Source organism: Humulus lupulus, chromosome 7 (assembly GCF_963169125.1).
Source record: "Humulus lupulus chromosome 7, drHumLupu1.1, whole genome shotgun sequence".
In the NCBI taxonomy this organism is placed as follows: Eukaryota; Viridiplantae; Streptophyta; class Magnoliopsida; order Rosales; family Cannabaceae; genus Humulus; species Humulus lupulus.
Window position 1 is genome coordinate 118,172,253 of NC_084799.1, and position 17,012 is coordinate 118,189,264.

A 17,012-nucleotide genomic window follows, 5' to 3' on the forward strand; every position below is an offset into this window, starting at 1 on the left:
TCAAGATTTAAAATTCTCAAATGTATATTTACACATCTCAAACTTGTATATCTCGAAAAAATACCCAAATTAAAAAAAATCACCTTAAACAGACACTCGGGTGAAAAGTTATGTATTTTTATGAATTGCATCGAGTTTCAACAAGGTATGTTGAGGTGTGTCAAATTTCATCGAGACATGTCCTTTTTTTATGAAAATCATGATTTTTAAGGACCCATCGAGCTAGGCATCGATTTGTATCGATGTGCATTGAGTTTTTTTTTGTAAATTTCACGTTTCAGATCTAAAAAAATCGCAAAAAATTGAAAAAAAATCCAAAAAAACATGTTATGATTTGTTCAAAATGCGTTAATTAATGTCTTTATTGAACTTTTAGTGGATTTAAGTTTTAAATCATCGAAAAACTATCATGGATATTTTTTTATCTCCATGGATAACTTAAGAGAGAAGAAAAATGGAAAGGGAAAGAGAGAGGGGAAATGGAGGAGGAAGAGAGAAAGAGAGAGGAGAAGACTAAGAAAAAAATGGAGGTGAGTGGGTGGTGATGGAGGGGTGTCAGCCTTGGCCATGGTCGTAGAGGAAGGAGATCCAGAAAGAGAGATGAAACATATAATGAGATGGACATTTTCAGAAACAAGTAAAATAATAGCATCAAAATGTCATATGTATATAGGATTGCATTTTTTTAGTTATAGGGAAACTTCATCAAGCATAAAAATTCAAATTTCCCAATAATAACTAATGTAGTGGTAACCTGTTAAAATATATCATAGATTGCACTACAAAACATAGGACTGTAGTACTTTAGATATATTTTTAAAAAAAATTTATAATCACGTATTAACACACAAATCCCAAGCACACATACCCACAAAAAGTAACAAACTTTAAAATTTAAAACAAGATACGACTATTTACGATAAAACCAAAAATTTCTATGATGCTTGCTTAGGTTTTAATAAGGAGTAATGCTAGACACACTTAAATTACACACACTTTTTATATACACTGATGTGTGTTAAATTTTAACTATAGATAATTTTAAGTGAGGACCACATCACTTTTAATTGTATAGTTGATATGTATTGTATGTAAATAGAATGTACAAATTAAGTGTGTCCTAATCATATTTCATATATTTTTATATACGTATAAGTATGGTTGTATCTTACTAATTAAGTCTTTTGTTTATTTAGTAAATAATAAAGATGGAGGTTGTTGGTTGTTCTCATCGTTCACCTAGATGTTGACATGCTTCCTAGCTTAAAGGTTGAGGTAATAATACATACGTACGTTGATAGTGTGTTGTCTTGTTTTTTCGCAAGTTCGTGCTTGTAATTCATAAGAAGCTTTGTAAGGAAAGTTTGTGGAAACTATTTGGATATTGAACAAGTAATAAAATATCCTTATATATAAAAAAATGTGTTTTTTTACGCATTATTTTTTTAGTAAATATCATACAAATTATTAGTTTAACAACTCTTTCCAATTAAGTTTACAGAATATTCTCAATATTTAAGGAAATATTAATTGCTAATTAAGTTACAACTAGATATTTACTATTTGATATAGTAAATATAAGAGTAAAAGATAATACGTAAAAGTTAAGTTACAACTATATATTTAATATTTAATATAATAATAAATATATATATATATATTAAAATTTTATTATTGGCAAGTACCAAAAGGAAAACATACTTTTATTATAAGCTTTATTAATTTCTCTCTTGGTTTATTTCGATAAATAATAACATCGTTTATGTTTACCCGAAAAATGGCTGCTGATGACGTGGCAATGATTTCTCACACGTGGTTGACACGTGGCGGAAGTGTTGTTCGACTATCGACCAGAGGCACATCACTTCGTCGAGCTTAACTATTAGATATGACCAAGCTGGTCGTATAATTTGATTTATTTTCTACTAAGATTGTAATCCTATAATAATTGCATTGAATATTTCCTCTTTATTACCTTGACACGCGGTTATTAAGGAAAGTTAAGGCACATTGGCTCATGTAACCCTCCTTGAGCCTATAAATATGCATGAAATAGCTCAAGGAAGTGATTTTTTGATCTCTGGATCTTTTTCTTGAATATTGAGAGAAAGAGCTATAGTGCGATTATCCATCGTTTCATTGTAATTCTCCCAAGGTTTATGAAACTCAAGAACCCTCATTCTTTGATCACGGCTTTTAAATTCAATATTAATAATAACACTAAGTGGACGTAGGTCATTACCATTTTTGGGGCCGAAGCACTATAAATCGTTGGTGTTTTCTTCTTTTCCATTAGATTAAACTCTTAATTGTCGTCTCATTTTCTGTCGTATATTTGACTCTGTGTCGTTGACCAAATTGAGAGTCAACATTCTGATGCTTTCATTGAGAGCTGATAAAAAAATGTGAGAAAATCTAATGGCGAAAACATCCAAGAAGACTGGACAGACCGCTGGCGCTGCATCATCCCAACCTCCTCCCCCAAATGTAGCTGAAAATGAACCACATTTGGAGTTTGAAGAGGGGGAGTTAGATTCTGAAACACTGAGGGCAGCACTGGGAGTGCTGCAGGACGAGCTGGCTAATCTGAGGGCCAATAAGGAGAATGTTGCGGAGGCAATGGCAATGCAGCAGAGGGAAATTGAATGCCAGCGCTAGGAGTTGGGTGAGCGGCGGGCGGACATGGAACGTCGGTAGAGGGATTCCATGGCCGCTCTCGAAGCAGCCATCCAATTAGCTCGGAGTCAGGCTGTGCCAGCCTCTTAGCCAGATCAGCCGCCAAGTGCGCCGCCACAGAGGGCTCCCAATCCTAGCCCTCCGCTCTAGCCAGCAAGCCCTCAAAGGCCGGAGCAGCCACATGTGGCTCAAGATGATGTCCCAGCTAGGGATCCTGAGCAGTAGCCTCCATCTTAGGCTGGTCGAGGTAATCCCCAGCGCCTGAGGCAGAATAGGGCCGGGTAGCCGCCCCGCAGCAATAAACGCCCGGGGGATAAAGAGCCAAATCTACCGAGCAGGGGGCAACGTCCTTCTACCAACAGAAGCAACACTGAGTCATGCTCTGTGGTCAGGGGCCCCCCATGGCATAACAATGCACAGGGACCCAATGACCAGCGCAGGCCTCCCCTTGACACTGGAGAAATGCTAGCCTGAGGAGGAAATAACATGAATAGCCGGTCATGCCGTAGTCAGCCACAGTTTAGAGATGGCCATGACTATAATGAGGCCGATTCCGACAGAGGAAGCGCTGGTCAGAGAAATTAGGAGAGTGGTGGAGGCAGAAACCCCCCACCAAGGAATAATAGGTCAGCTAACCAGAACGCTGGGGTGCAACCCAGGCAGCAAAACGTCTTTGATCGGCTAGGGGTTAGTGAGCAGAGACGTAGGGATGACGACTTAAGGGACGTACTCAATGACCATCGGGAAAGGCATGAAGAGTATGCTCCCCTGGCAGCGGTTGCCCCAACAGTCCCAGAAGCGGTTCAGGCTCATATTGATGCTCTGAACCAGGCACTACAACAGCTGGTCGGGGAACGAACATCCCATATAGAGTATGATAGGAGGAGAGGCACTCCATTTGTACAAAGGATTGTTGCGGCTGAAACCCCCAGTAAGTTCAAATTGCCAACATTGTCGAATTTTGATGGGTACAGAGACCCAGTATCTCACGTTAATAAGTTTGAGATACAAATTGATATACAGAAAGTGTCAGAAGATGCCCGCTGCTGGATCTTCCAAGCGACACTGTCTGACACCGCCCAGGAGTGGTTCTTCAAGTTCCCTCCTGCTAGTATAGTATCTTGGGAAATGTTCATGAAGGAATTTTACGGAAAATTCTACGCGGGTCGCGTACACCCCACGGAGGCTAGCCAGCTGGTCGAGATACGCCAGAAGGAGGGAGAGCCCTTAAAGGAATATGTCCAACGCTTCATGCGAGCTGCAGCTGGAGCCAAGACAGTGGGTGATGAAGGCAAGATGATGGCCCTCACTGCTGGGGTTAGGCGCCATTCACCCCTCTGGAGTAGCCTCAGAAAGAATGGAGTTAGAAGTACCCAGGAGTTTTTGGATCGAGCTGATAGATATATCAAGCTCGAGGACGCGATTTCCAATGAAGGGAAATCACCAACAAAAGACAAGGGGCCGACGGAAGAACCCGCCAACGGGTCGGAAAAGCCCAATGGCAACGACAAGGGAAACGAGAATGGTAATGGTAGAAACGGTGGAAAACGGGCAAACAATGAACCCTGAACTTCTGAGAATAAATGACTATCTACCCGCAACTATAAGGAAAGATATCTCCAAGAGAGACATGATGAAGTTTTGTCGTTTTCACAATGGCTACGGGCACGATACTAACTTATGCAACCAGTTGAAAGATGAGATCGAGTTCCTAATTAGGCAGGGACATCTAAGGAGATATGTGCGAGTCGTAGAAGGATCCCAGCTAGCTCCTGTGGCAGGCACTTTACTCACCATCTGTGGAGGCCCACACCTTGCAGGGGACAGTGGGAAGGCAAGGGAATGATATGCTTGCACCCTACGCCACGACCAGGACATCGAGATGATGATTGTGGAGGATCGAGCACCAAAGAAGGCTCGAACAGAGGAGGAATTAATAACCTTCTCTGAAGACGATGCCCAGCACGTATGATTCCCACACACCGATCTGCTAGTCGTGGACGTGCAAATTGCCAACATGATGGTGAAGAAGGTGTTGGTTGGCATAGGAAGCTCGGTCAACATCCTATACAAGTCTTCACTGGAGAGAATGAAGCTGTCTGTCAAGGACCTGGAGCCATGCAACCAAACCATCTATGGTTTTCCCAGCGAAGGGCTCGCCCCAACTGGGTCGGTTAGGCTTCCAATTACAGCAGGTACTGCACCTGCTAACAGGACATTACTCACTACTTTCATAGTAGTTGATTGTCCTTGGGCATACAATGCTGTAATTGGGAGGCCAATTCTGGTCGACCTACGAGCCGTCACTTCGATATGGAACCTTGCCATGAAATTCCCAACAGACACAGGGGTAGGATGCGTATTGGGAAATCAGCGGGAAGCAAGGGAGTGCTACAACGCCTCGATAACCAAAGCAAAGAAAGGTGTGTCGAGTGATGTTCTCAGAAAATAATTGCAAATGGCAGTTGATGCTCAGGCTCAGTCAGGTGATAATGTCACCAAATAGGTCGTTGCCCAAAGTAAGGATAGAAACTTGGACCCTCACTTTGGGGATTTTGCGGAGGAAATAGGACCCATCGAGGACCTTGAAGAGGTCCAACTCGACGAAGAAAATTTGACCAGGGTTGTGAAAGTCGGTAAAAACTTAGAGAAAACAACAAAAGAAGCACCGGTGGAGCTTTTGAGGAGGAACCAAGAAGTCTTCAGCTAGTTGCACAAAGATATGGTTGGGATAGACCCTGCAGTCATCAGTCATGTCCTGAACATCGACAAGAGTTTTCCACCGGTGCAACAGAAAAGAAGGCTGCTCGACAAAGATAGATCAAAGGCCTTACAAGAAGAAGTCGAGAAGCTGAAGGAGAATGGGTTCATCAGGGTGGCATTTTATCCATCGTGGGTCTCTAATCCCGTGCTAGTTGCCAAGCTGAATGGAAAATGGCGAACATGCGTGGATTTCACAAACCTTAATAAAGCCTTCCCCAAGGATTGTTTCCCACTCCCTAGGATCGACCAACTGGTCGATGCCACTGCAGGGCATGAGATTCTCTCTTTTATGTATGCATACTCTGGGTATAATCAGATTAGTATGCATCCTCCTGATGAGGATCACAGTAGCTTTCGAACTGATACAGGGCTTTACTGTTACAAAGTAATGCCTTTCAGTTTGAAAAAAGCTGGTGCGACTTACCAGCGACTTGTCAACCACATGTTTAAGGAGTTGATCGGTATAAACATGGAAGTATATGTCGATGACATGCTAGTTAAGTTGAAGAAGGAAGAAGGGCACATCGAGGATTTGCAGGAATGCTTCAGCGTCTTGAATAAATATCAGAAGAAGCTCAATCCCCTCAAGTGCTCCTTCGGAGTAGGATCAGGGAAGTTCTTGGGATTCATAGTGAACTCACGAGGAATTGAAGCCAATCCTGAGAAAATCAAGGCCCTGGTCGATATGAAATCGCCAGTAAAAATCAAGGATGTTCAAAGCTTGACCGGTAGAATTGCTGCTCTTAGTAGATTTATTTCCAAATCGACGGACAAATATGTCCCATTTTTTAATCTACTTAGAGGCAATAAGAAATCTGAATGGATGGAGGAGTGTGAGCAGGCTTTTCAAGCATTGAAGATTCATATGGCCCAACCACCAGTCCTATCGAAACCTGTTGATAAGGAAACTTTGTTCATCTACCTGGAAATCACGGAATATGCTGCCAGTGCTATTTTAGTAATGGAGGAAGAAGGCGTGTAGAAGGCTGTTTATTATGTAAGAAAAAGTTTGATTGGAGCAGAGCTGCGATATCCACCAATTGAGAAGTTAGCCTATTTATTAATTTTTTCATCAAGGAAGCTGCGGCCTTACTTTCAAGCTCACCCAATCACGGTTTTGACCGACCAGCCTCTACGGCAAGTTCTTCAAAAACCAGAGGCTGCAGGTAGATTGTTAAAATGGGCAGTCGAACTTGGGCAGTTCGATGCCTCTTACTTGCCATGAGCAGCAATAAAAGGGAAAGCCCTGGCTGACTTCATTGCAGAGTTCACTGAACTTACAGATAGCGAGTAGACCAAAGAGCCTCATGAGCCTGAGTCTCAAAACCAAGCTCCCTCGTGGAAATTATTTACAGATGGTTCTTCTAACGAGTGCCACGCAGGAGCAGAAGTGATATTGATAATGCCTGAAGGGCATCAATTTCACTGTGCAATCAGGTTTGACTTCACTGCTTCTAACAATGAAGCCAAGTATGAAGCATTGCTCGCTGGGTTATGATTAGCCAGGGACACGAATATAAAGGTACTTGACATCTACAGTGATTCTCAGTTGGTGGTGAATCAAGTCATGGGAGAGTACCAGGCACAAGGTTTAAAGATGGTTGCCTATTTAAACAAAACAAAAGATCTATTGGCTCAGTTTGACAAGTACACCCTCCAGCAAGTACCTCGCGACCAGAATTCCAATGCTGATGCTTTGGCCAAGTTAGCAAGCACGAAGGATGCTGATACTCTAAACATAGTACCAGTTGAGCGGCTGTCTGTGCCAAGCATCCGAGCAGAAGAGACCACTATGGTGATCCAGATGGAAAATACATGGATGGCACCATATATATAGTATCTGATGCAAGGCGTATTACCAACGAACATAAACAAAGTTAGGACCCTCCAGCGACAGGCTGCTAGGTATATCCTGGTCGATGGAATCTTGTACCGAAGGGGATTCTCAATGCCACTCCTCAGGTGTATTTCAAAAGAAAAGGCCAAATAATTGATGAAAGAGGTACACGAAGGCTTTTGCGGGGACCACGTTGGGGGGCAAAGCTTGTCGAAAAAGATCATGAGGAAAGGATACTTCTGGCCAATGATGAATGAAGACTCGATGTAGTTCGTACGGAGGTGCGACAAGTGTCAGAGGTTCTCCAAAATCCCACGAGCAACCCCTAATGAGCTTAAATAGATGCAAAGTCGATGGTCGTTTGCAGTTTGGGGTGTAGATTTGATTGGCTCTTTGCCCACTGGGAAGGGCGGCGTCAAGTACGCCGTAGTTGTCGTCGATTACTTCACTAAATGGGCCGAAGCCGAGCCACTTGCAACCATAACAACCAAGAAAGTGCTGGACTTTGTGATCAAAAACATCATACGTCGCTATGGATTGCCAAGGAAAATTGTCTCAGACAACGGCACGCAGTTTGATAGCGACCTGTTTACGAATTTTTGCAAACGACATGGGATTATCAAGAGCTTTTCTTCAGTTGCTCATCCTCAAGCAAATGGAAAAGTCGAAGCATTCAATAAAACGCTAAAAGATACTTTGAAGAAAAGACTTGAAGAAGCTAAGGGGGCATGGCCAGAGTAATTTCCTGAAGTCCTTTGGTCGTACAGAACTTCCCACCGAACAGCAACAGGTCATACCTCATTTTCCCTAGCTTATGGGTATGAAGCTATGTTGCCGGTTGAGTTAGATCCGCCTTCGCATCATAGAATAACATACGATCAAGGCTCTAATAGCCAGCTATTGATGGAATCCCTGGACTTGATCGATGAGAAACGTGAACAAGCCCAACTCCGAGTAGCTGCGTAACAGCAAAAAGTTGCCCTGTATTTCAACTCTAAAGTACGAGAAAGAAAATTCAACGTTGGAGATCTGGTACTTCGAAGAGTTTTCCTAAACACCCGCGACCAGGCTGCTGGAGTACTCGGACCTAATTGGGAAGGGCCATACTAGATTGAAGAATTCCTTCATCCATGCACCTATAAACTTGCTCGCTTAAACAGAGATCTCATTCCTCGCTATTGGAATGGAGAACACCTGCGCAAGTACTATCAATAAACAATTCTTCTTAAAGAATTGGCTTGTATTAATTTTACTTTTTACAAGTTATGAAAAAGGGTTGGTCATTTTATGTGACTGATCGCTTATAAGTGTAAGATCTTATTGATCACTCGTACAGACACGTTTTGTCCATTTATTACGAGAAATATAAGGGATTGTGCGCAACCAGTCATTCTTGCCAATTATTGTATTTATTACAAGTATTTGCTCATTACATGTGTTTTTTTGCTATATTATCATTTTAATTCTTTTGCTCCGAGCAGTAATGTTCAAACAGGTTTTGGTCAAGGCAAGTGACCAAGGACCAAGAGCTCCTCGATCACTTAGGGGGCATATAAGGTATCTAGTAAGCAAAGCATATCGAAAGGTATGTAAACACATGAGCAAAATAAGTGAAAGCATTCTGAGGTACTTAGAGTATTTTTCAAAATTTTGTTATTTTTTTAAATCAAAGTGCTATGCTAAGTTCGGTCATGCGAACAAATGTTATAATAAGATGCAAATATTATAATATCAAAATGGATTCTTTTACACCGCGAGCAGTGACTGCTCGGATGTAATTATTCAATAAAAAGAGAAAAACTGCCCGTGCAGCAATAAAAAGTTAAAGCATAAGATTGTCTTTACATCATGACCCGTAGGCCATGTAATTCAAAAGAAAAAATAAAAAATAAAAAATTATCAAGTTGTTGGGGGATCTTGCGGCGATTGCTGCTGCTGCTGGTCGACTGCATCCCCAGCCTCTTCTCAGGCGCCTTCGATGCCGGTCGCTAAAGAAATTTTTGGAGATCGTGGAAGTGTTTCCTCTTGTAGACGAGCAATGCACCTAGCTAACTCCGCCTCCCTAATATGATCTGGAAGATAGGAGAAGTTAGCATTGGGGTTGTTCTTCCAAAACAAGTAGAAACACTCGAACGAAGCCCCTTCATAGTCTTCGAGGTTGCGGGCATTCTGTTCCTCCAGTGCAGCAACTTCCTTGCAGCTTATCTCCAGCTCATCCTGAAGCTTATGGGGTTCCTGGTAATTGATAAGCGAAGTCTCCTTGTACTGCTCCTTGGATGTAGTGATCTTGGCAATACTCGCATCCTTCCTCTTCAACTCCTCTTCGAGAGAAGCAAGTTTGACCTCAATCACATGCACCGCCTCGAGGTGTTTCGCCCCTGCTGCCATAAGGGCCTCGGTATGCTTCGCCTCAGTATCCTTAAGTGCCTCAGTCTGCTTTGCCTTCACCGCCTCCAGCGGCTTGGCATAGGAAGCTTCTGCTGCCTTGAGTTGCTCGGTATATCGAGCCTCAGCAGCACTAAGCTGATCGCTAAGCCTCTTTTCGAATTGGACATTCTGCGTCCTCAAAAATCACCAGCCAGAGGTCAGGGTAAGCACCCCCTGCGATCAAAAAAAGATAAGGTTGTTAATAGGAGCAAGTTAAAAAAAATTCATAAAGTACAAAGCAGAAAATTGAGGCTTCTTCGTGGGTTGATTGCTGCAGCCCTCCCCAGACTGGTGCCTGTGGGAATTTTTCTTGCTGTGACTTGGTGTACAAGTCGAAGGCACGTTCAGCAGGCATGTCTGCAAAAAAGAAACAAGCAATCTGTCAGGCAATATAATAAAAGAAACTTGCTAAGTTTAAGAAGCAAGGACAAAGAAATTGAAAGTATAATACCCGAGCTACAATTACTATTCGCTACACTATTTACTTTACAAGTGCTACACTCACTCTCTAGCCTGAAGAAGTCTGAATTTAAAGCAGGAGGGTATTTAAAGATGCCATCCTCATCGAAGAGGTGACAGGGAATAGGCAGACTATCTAAAAGCGTAAAATCAGTACCATTGTCGTCCGACAACTCAAGAATAGGCTCTGTGGCCTTCTTCTTTCCCTTCCCTGGAGGGGCCGGAGCAGTAGCAGGTCGGGGGGCACCAGTTGGCTCGTTGATGGTCACCCCAGTTGCCTTCCTCGGAGGGGGTTGTGACACATCTTGCTGTTGTTCAGGGACTTCAGTGACGGTAGCACTCCCCACAGTAGATTTCCTCACATCCTGGTGAGGAGCCAGAAGGCTGACCAGTCTCAGATTGGCCTCTGCGACCAGCTGTTTGACACTTTTCTCTATGTTGGTCATGCTGGCCAGGAGGGCTGATCGGATCACCATGTCTGGAGTGGGGGTTGGTCGTAGCCATGGGCCTGAAACGCACTAAATTTCTAAGGGAAATGCAGGAAGACTCAAGAAGAAAAATATACGACTAGGGGTACAAAGAATTTACCTCCTTGTGTGAAGGCCAAGTTGTTCGTGACCATATCGACTGTTAGAAAGTACTCCAGATGGTACTTTCCTACCTTCGAGATGAAAGTGGTGTCAGTCAGTAAAGTGAGAGTCGTTTCCTGGTGGCAGAAGTGGAAGGACCCTGTGTTTTCTTGGTTGGGTTTGGACTTCAGGTCAAACAAGTAGTTGACCTCATGTGTCGTGGGGACCGGCCACTTCTTGTGACTATAAAGGATATAGAGTGCAGAGAGCATTCTATATCCATTTGGGGTGATTTGAAAAGGAGCGACCCCGAAGTAGTTGGTCATTCCTTGGAAAAAAGGATGAAGAGGCAGGATCGCTCCTGCCTCGATGTGATACCTCGACCAGGCGCTATACGCGCCTCCAGGCAGATTTGCTCTCTGGTCTCTGGTGGGTTGAACCAGTGTCACCCTGGGAAGCCCGTACTTCTTTATGTAGTTTGCAATCATCCTAATCGTTATTCGGCTAGGAGGGGCGATGTACCATTCGACATCTGGTCGAGTGGCGCTTCGGAGATGGGCATGAGCTTGGATTCCTGGCTCAGGAGTACTCTCATCTCTACTGTTGGTCGAGGGAATTTCTGCTTGGGGGTTAGGCGGGTTTGCAGAAGGTTTTTGTGTTTTCTTTTACTGGGGAGTTCATTTTACTCTACCCATGGCTGAAGGGTTTAAGTGAGGTCTGCTAGGTGGAGTACGAGAAAAAGGGATGTCCGGAATGAGTAACGACGGCTGTTCTTCGTCCACGAGCAGTTGCGCGAGCAGGTCGTCATCAATTGGTCTCTCACCTCCCCACGGATCTTGCATCAAAATCTGCGAATAGAAGAGGGGAGATGAGAACTTAGTCTAAAAACTTGTGTTGGATGTGAGAATAACGTTGCTCGTGTATAAAAGTTAAGCTTTTATACGACCAGCAGCATTCTGGGAAAACAACGAAGTTTCATACGAGCAGTTTGGGAAAACGGATTAAAAAGCGGAAGCAAAAAGTTTTTAAGAGAAAACTTTTTCAACTCCGGAAGGGCGGGAAAAACCCAGTTTTTCAGCTAGCTTAAAAACGAAGTAAAACTTCGATTTTACGCCCTAAATCTACAATCTCGACTACCAAACTGACTCCTAACTCCTATAAGACATTGTTTCATTACCCTATCAAGTGGCCCATTTACCCCAAAATAGTTTCGGTCAAGAACAGTCAACAACACATATATGAAATACATAAAAATAGTTTTGCATGGCATCTCAAACGTCCAAGGGGTTCGTAAAACTTACTTGGATGAAAGGAGGGGCCTAAAACGAAAGCTTTGAGCGTCTGAACGGAGGATCCTTAGAACAGCGATCGAAGCTCCTCAAATTTTCTAGGCTCTGAAAGTCGAGGTTCTTAGGAGTTCTTGACAAGAAAATGGCGAGTGAAAAGTATAAAGTAAAAATATGGATTTGGGGTATTATATATAGTGACTACGACACGATAAAAGAGGTAAATATGAATTACTTTTTTCTGAGTATGAGGAAGTGTAATAGCCGTCGGACAAGTTTTTGGGAAACCAAAAAGGCTTGATTAGACATGATTGATAGCTTTTCCCGAGAGGGCATGGGCGGCTCTGACAGGTTTGGTGGGGTAAGCGAAAGGTCAGTTTCCTAAGTTTATTTTTTGCTGGTCACAATAAATAAACTTTGGGGGCAAATGTTTACCTGAAAAACGGTTGCTGATGACGTGGCAATGATTTCTCACACGTGGTTGACACGTGGCGGAAGTGTTGTTCGACTATCAACCAGAGGCACATCGCTTCGTCGGGCTTAACTATTAGACACGACTAGGCTGGTCGTATAATTTGATTTATTTCCTTCTAAGATTGTAATCCTATAATAATTGCATTGAATATTTCGTCTTTATTACCTTAATACACGGTTATTAAGGAAAGTTAAGACCCATTACATGTAACCCTCATTGAGCCTATAAATATGCATGAAATAGCTCAAGGAAGTGACTTTTTGATCTCTGGATCTTTTTCTTGAATATTGAGAGAGATAGCTATAGTGCAATTATCCATCATTTCATTGTAATTCTCCCAAGGTTTGTGAAACTCAAGGACCCTAGTTCTTTGATCACGACTTTGAAATTCAATATTAATAATAGCACTAAGTGGACATAGGTCATTACCATTTTTGGGGCCGAAGTACTATAAATCGTTGGTGTTTTCTTCTTTTCCATTAGATTAAACTCTTAATTGTCGTCTTATTTTCTGTCGTATATTTGACTCCGTGTCGTTGGCCAAATTGAGGGTCAACAGTTTAAATTTCTTTAATTTTTTTATATGTTCATGTCATAAATTATACATTAAACATATTCTTTTATAATTAATAATATTATTACTTATTCAAAATTTATATGACAACTAAAAAATTATAATAAAATTATACTAAATTGATATATTTTTTAAAATATTAAGTAGAGGTGCAGCGCATGTTACTTTCACCTAGTTATTGATTCGAAAGTGTATTTTAGCGAAAATAATTATATATATATATGGACAAAATGCTTCTTCCCTTTACCTATAGCACTGTAGATTTTTAACAAAGGACAATTCTTTATGATATTTCAAATTTATGTAATTTAAATTTAAAAGTTTGTTAGTTTACCTTAAACTTAAGAATTGGTCTACGCTTGTTTCAACTGTATGCTTAGACTTAGGAATTAGTTTTAACTTTGTTGTATTCATTGCTGTATCAAATGTTTTCATGATCAATACAAAAGTAAGGGCTTCTATTATCCAGTTTTACATCTATTATGGTTTAAAGAGCATTTTAGATAGTTGATATATTTTTTTTCTCTTCTCTACGATTTCATTTTATTATTAATATTTATTTGTTTTCCTTCCTCCTCGAACCATGAGCTCCAACTCTATCCCAGCCACCATTCACAACAGCAATGAACCTCACAAAACACTTATCAGTATTAATGTCCGCTCAAGCTCCACTCAAACTCACTTCTACCAATTATCTTTCATGGAAATTACAGTTCCATACTCTTTTTGTTGGCTATGATCTTATTGGCTATGTAGATGGCTCCAAACCTTGTCCACCAGCAACTATCAGCAGAAATAATACCACCACAGCAAACCCAGATTACACCACTGGATAAGACAAGTCCAATTGATCCTCAATGCTCTTATTGGCTCTATCTCTCCAACAATAATCCCTTTCATAGCTCAATCTAAAAACACACAAGAAGCCTGCAAAATTCTAGCCAATATGTATGCGAAACCCATCCGTGGACGGATCAAACAAATCAAAAACCAATTCAAGAACACCACCAAAGGATCATTAGGCATCAGTGAATTTTTGCAAACTCTAAATGCTAGAGCAGATGAGCTTGCTCACCTTGGGGCACCAATTGAGGAAGAAGAAATCACAGATAAAATTTTAGAAAGCCTTGGAGATGATTACAAGGAATTGGTACTAGTTGTACAAGCCAGAGATACATCCATATCCTTTGAAGAACTACACAAGAAACTACTGACTTTTGAGGCATCCATTAAATCATCAAAGCCAAATAATTCTCACTTTCCAGACACAACAAATCCAGCAAGTCGCAATAATAAGAACTAGCGTTAATCCAGTATGGCAGCAACCCAATACAACACAAACACCCCAAGTCCAAATTGGCGACCACCATTCAACACTTTCAGCCGCCCACATGCTCCCAACACTGTGAGACCCAATTTGCCTCAAGAAGCTCGTCCTCCTCCTTGACCGTATCCCGACCACTGTCAAATTTGCAGAATTCAAGGACATACAGCAAAGCGGTATCCATCGCTCCGCCTTGTACCGGTTCAATCATCAAGCGATACGTCAATGAATGCTTCACCGTGGCAACCACAAGCTCACATAGCAGCAAATAGATCCAACACTCCATCATGGCTTTTGGATAGTGGTGCTTCTCACCATGTTACATCTGACTTAAGCAATCTCTTACTTCATACTCTGTATAATGGCAATGATGATATTATGATCGGCGATGGCTCGAGTCTTCCCATCACACATACGGGTTCCACCTCTCTCAAAACTTCTCAAACTACGTTCACATTAAATAATGTTCTTTGTGTTCCTTCCATGAAAAAGAATTTAATTTCAAGATCTTAATTTTGTACCAACAATAATGTCTCAATTGAATTCTTACCATCCACCTTTCTTGTGAAGGAACTTCGCACCGGGACAATTCTACTGCAGGGCCAAACTAAAGATGGTATATATGAGTGTCCAATCTCTCCACCTTCTCAACCTCTACTTGCTTTCTCCACCATAAAGACCTCATCATCTATTTGGCACCATAGATTAGGACATCCAACATTTCCAATTCTAAAAAATATTGTTTCTAGCAATCACTTAGATATATCTTCCTCTTTATCTTCAAAATTTTCATGTAATGCTCATCTTTTCAATAAAAGCCATAAGTTACCATTTTCAAGTTCCACACTAATGTTTACTTAACCAATACAAATAATTTTCTCACATGTTTGGACCTCCCCTCTTTTCTCACATGATAGATTTAAGTATTATGTAATCTTCATTGACCATTACACTAAATATATATGGTTTTATCCTCTCCAACAAAAATCTGATGTCAAGGAGATTTTCATGAGATTTAGAGCTATCATAGAAAAATATTTTGATCTACCTATCAAGACCCTTTACTCTGATAATGGTGGTGAATACATATCTCTTGCAAATCTTCCCTCCACCAATGGTATTTCTCATTTCACAACTCCACCTCACACACCTGAGCACAATGGTTATTCAGAAAGACGTCATCTTCATATTGTAGAAACTGGTCTTGCATTGCTTTCTCATGATTCGCTGCCTTTAGTCTATTGGCCTAATGCTTTTGCCACAACAATATATCTATTAAATAGAATGTCAACTTCAATACTTAATCTATCCTCACCTTATGAAAGCATTTTTGGCACTACTCCAAATTATTCTAAACTTAGAATATTTGGATGTCTCTGTTATCATTGGCTTAAACCTTATACCTCCCATAAACTTGAATCCAAATCTAAGCCTTGCGTCTTTCTTGGCTACTCTCTCACACAGAGTTCTTACTTTTGTCTTGATCCTTCAACTTAAAAAATATATGTTTCTAGGCATGTTAAGTTTGTTGAGTCACTCTTTCCATTTGCAAGTCTAACCACACATTTACCACGTCCACAAGACAACACAATAACAACTTGGACTCCTCCACCAATTCATGTGACCTCAAGTCCTCCAACGTCTCCACTCATAGTACCATCTACAGTTGAAGTCCCTCAACAATCCCAGTGTGAAGCCTCACCAAAATCACCTCCACATGAGCCCTCATCCTCCACATCTTCTACAACTCAACCTCAAATATAAAATCCCCCACCAATACCAAATTCACAGCCCACCATAATTCCTCCACCTCCTGTTCATACTATGACCACAAGATCCAAAAATAACATCCAAAAGCCGGTCCGAAAAATGAACCTTCACACCCAACTATCCAAAACCAATGATATTGAACCAACCTCTGTGACTCAAGCTCTCAAAGATCCTAAATAGCATCAAGCCATGTCTATTGAGTATGATGCTCTAGTTCAAAAGGTCACATGGGAACTGGTACCACCTGATTCTGTCCAAAATGTGGTTGGATGTAAATGAATTTTTCGAACAAAACGAAAATTAGAAAATTATACTGACAAACTTACAGCTCGGTTAGTTGCCAAAGGCTTTCATCAGCGACCAAGAGTAGACTACCATGACACATTCAGTTCGATTGTCAAACCGACCACAGTTCGTATTGTTCTAAGTATTGTTGTTTCTTTGGGTTGGTTATTACGACAACTTGATGTGAACAATGCTTTTCTCCAAGGCCACCTCACTGAGGATGTCTATATGACTCAACCACCATGAAATTCTGTTTTTAGTAATTACCAAATTAATTAAACCATGTGAATTAATTAAATTGCAGAATGGTAATTAACTGTTTACACAGATAGCAGTTTTGTTGGGACAGAATCCCAACTTGTCACGACAGAAACTGAACACAATAAATAGACAGTGCAAAACAATAAAGAACACACCGAATTTTTACAAGGTTTAGAAACCATTTCGGATAACCTACTCCTTGGGGCCACGCCCAGAGAATAAACCAATTAGTAAAGAAACAATGTGTACAAAAGCATTGACTTAAACAATGTAAGACTCCCTCTTAAGCTATTGCCGCAATCTTGT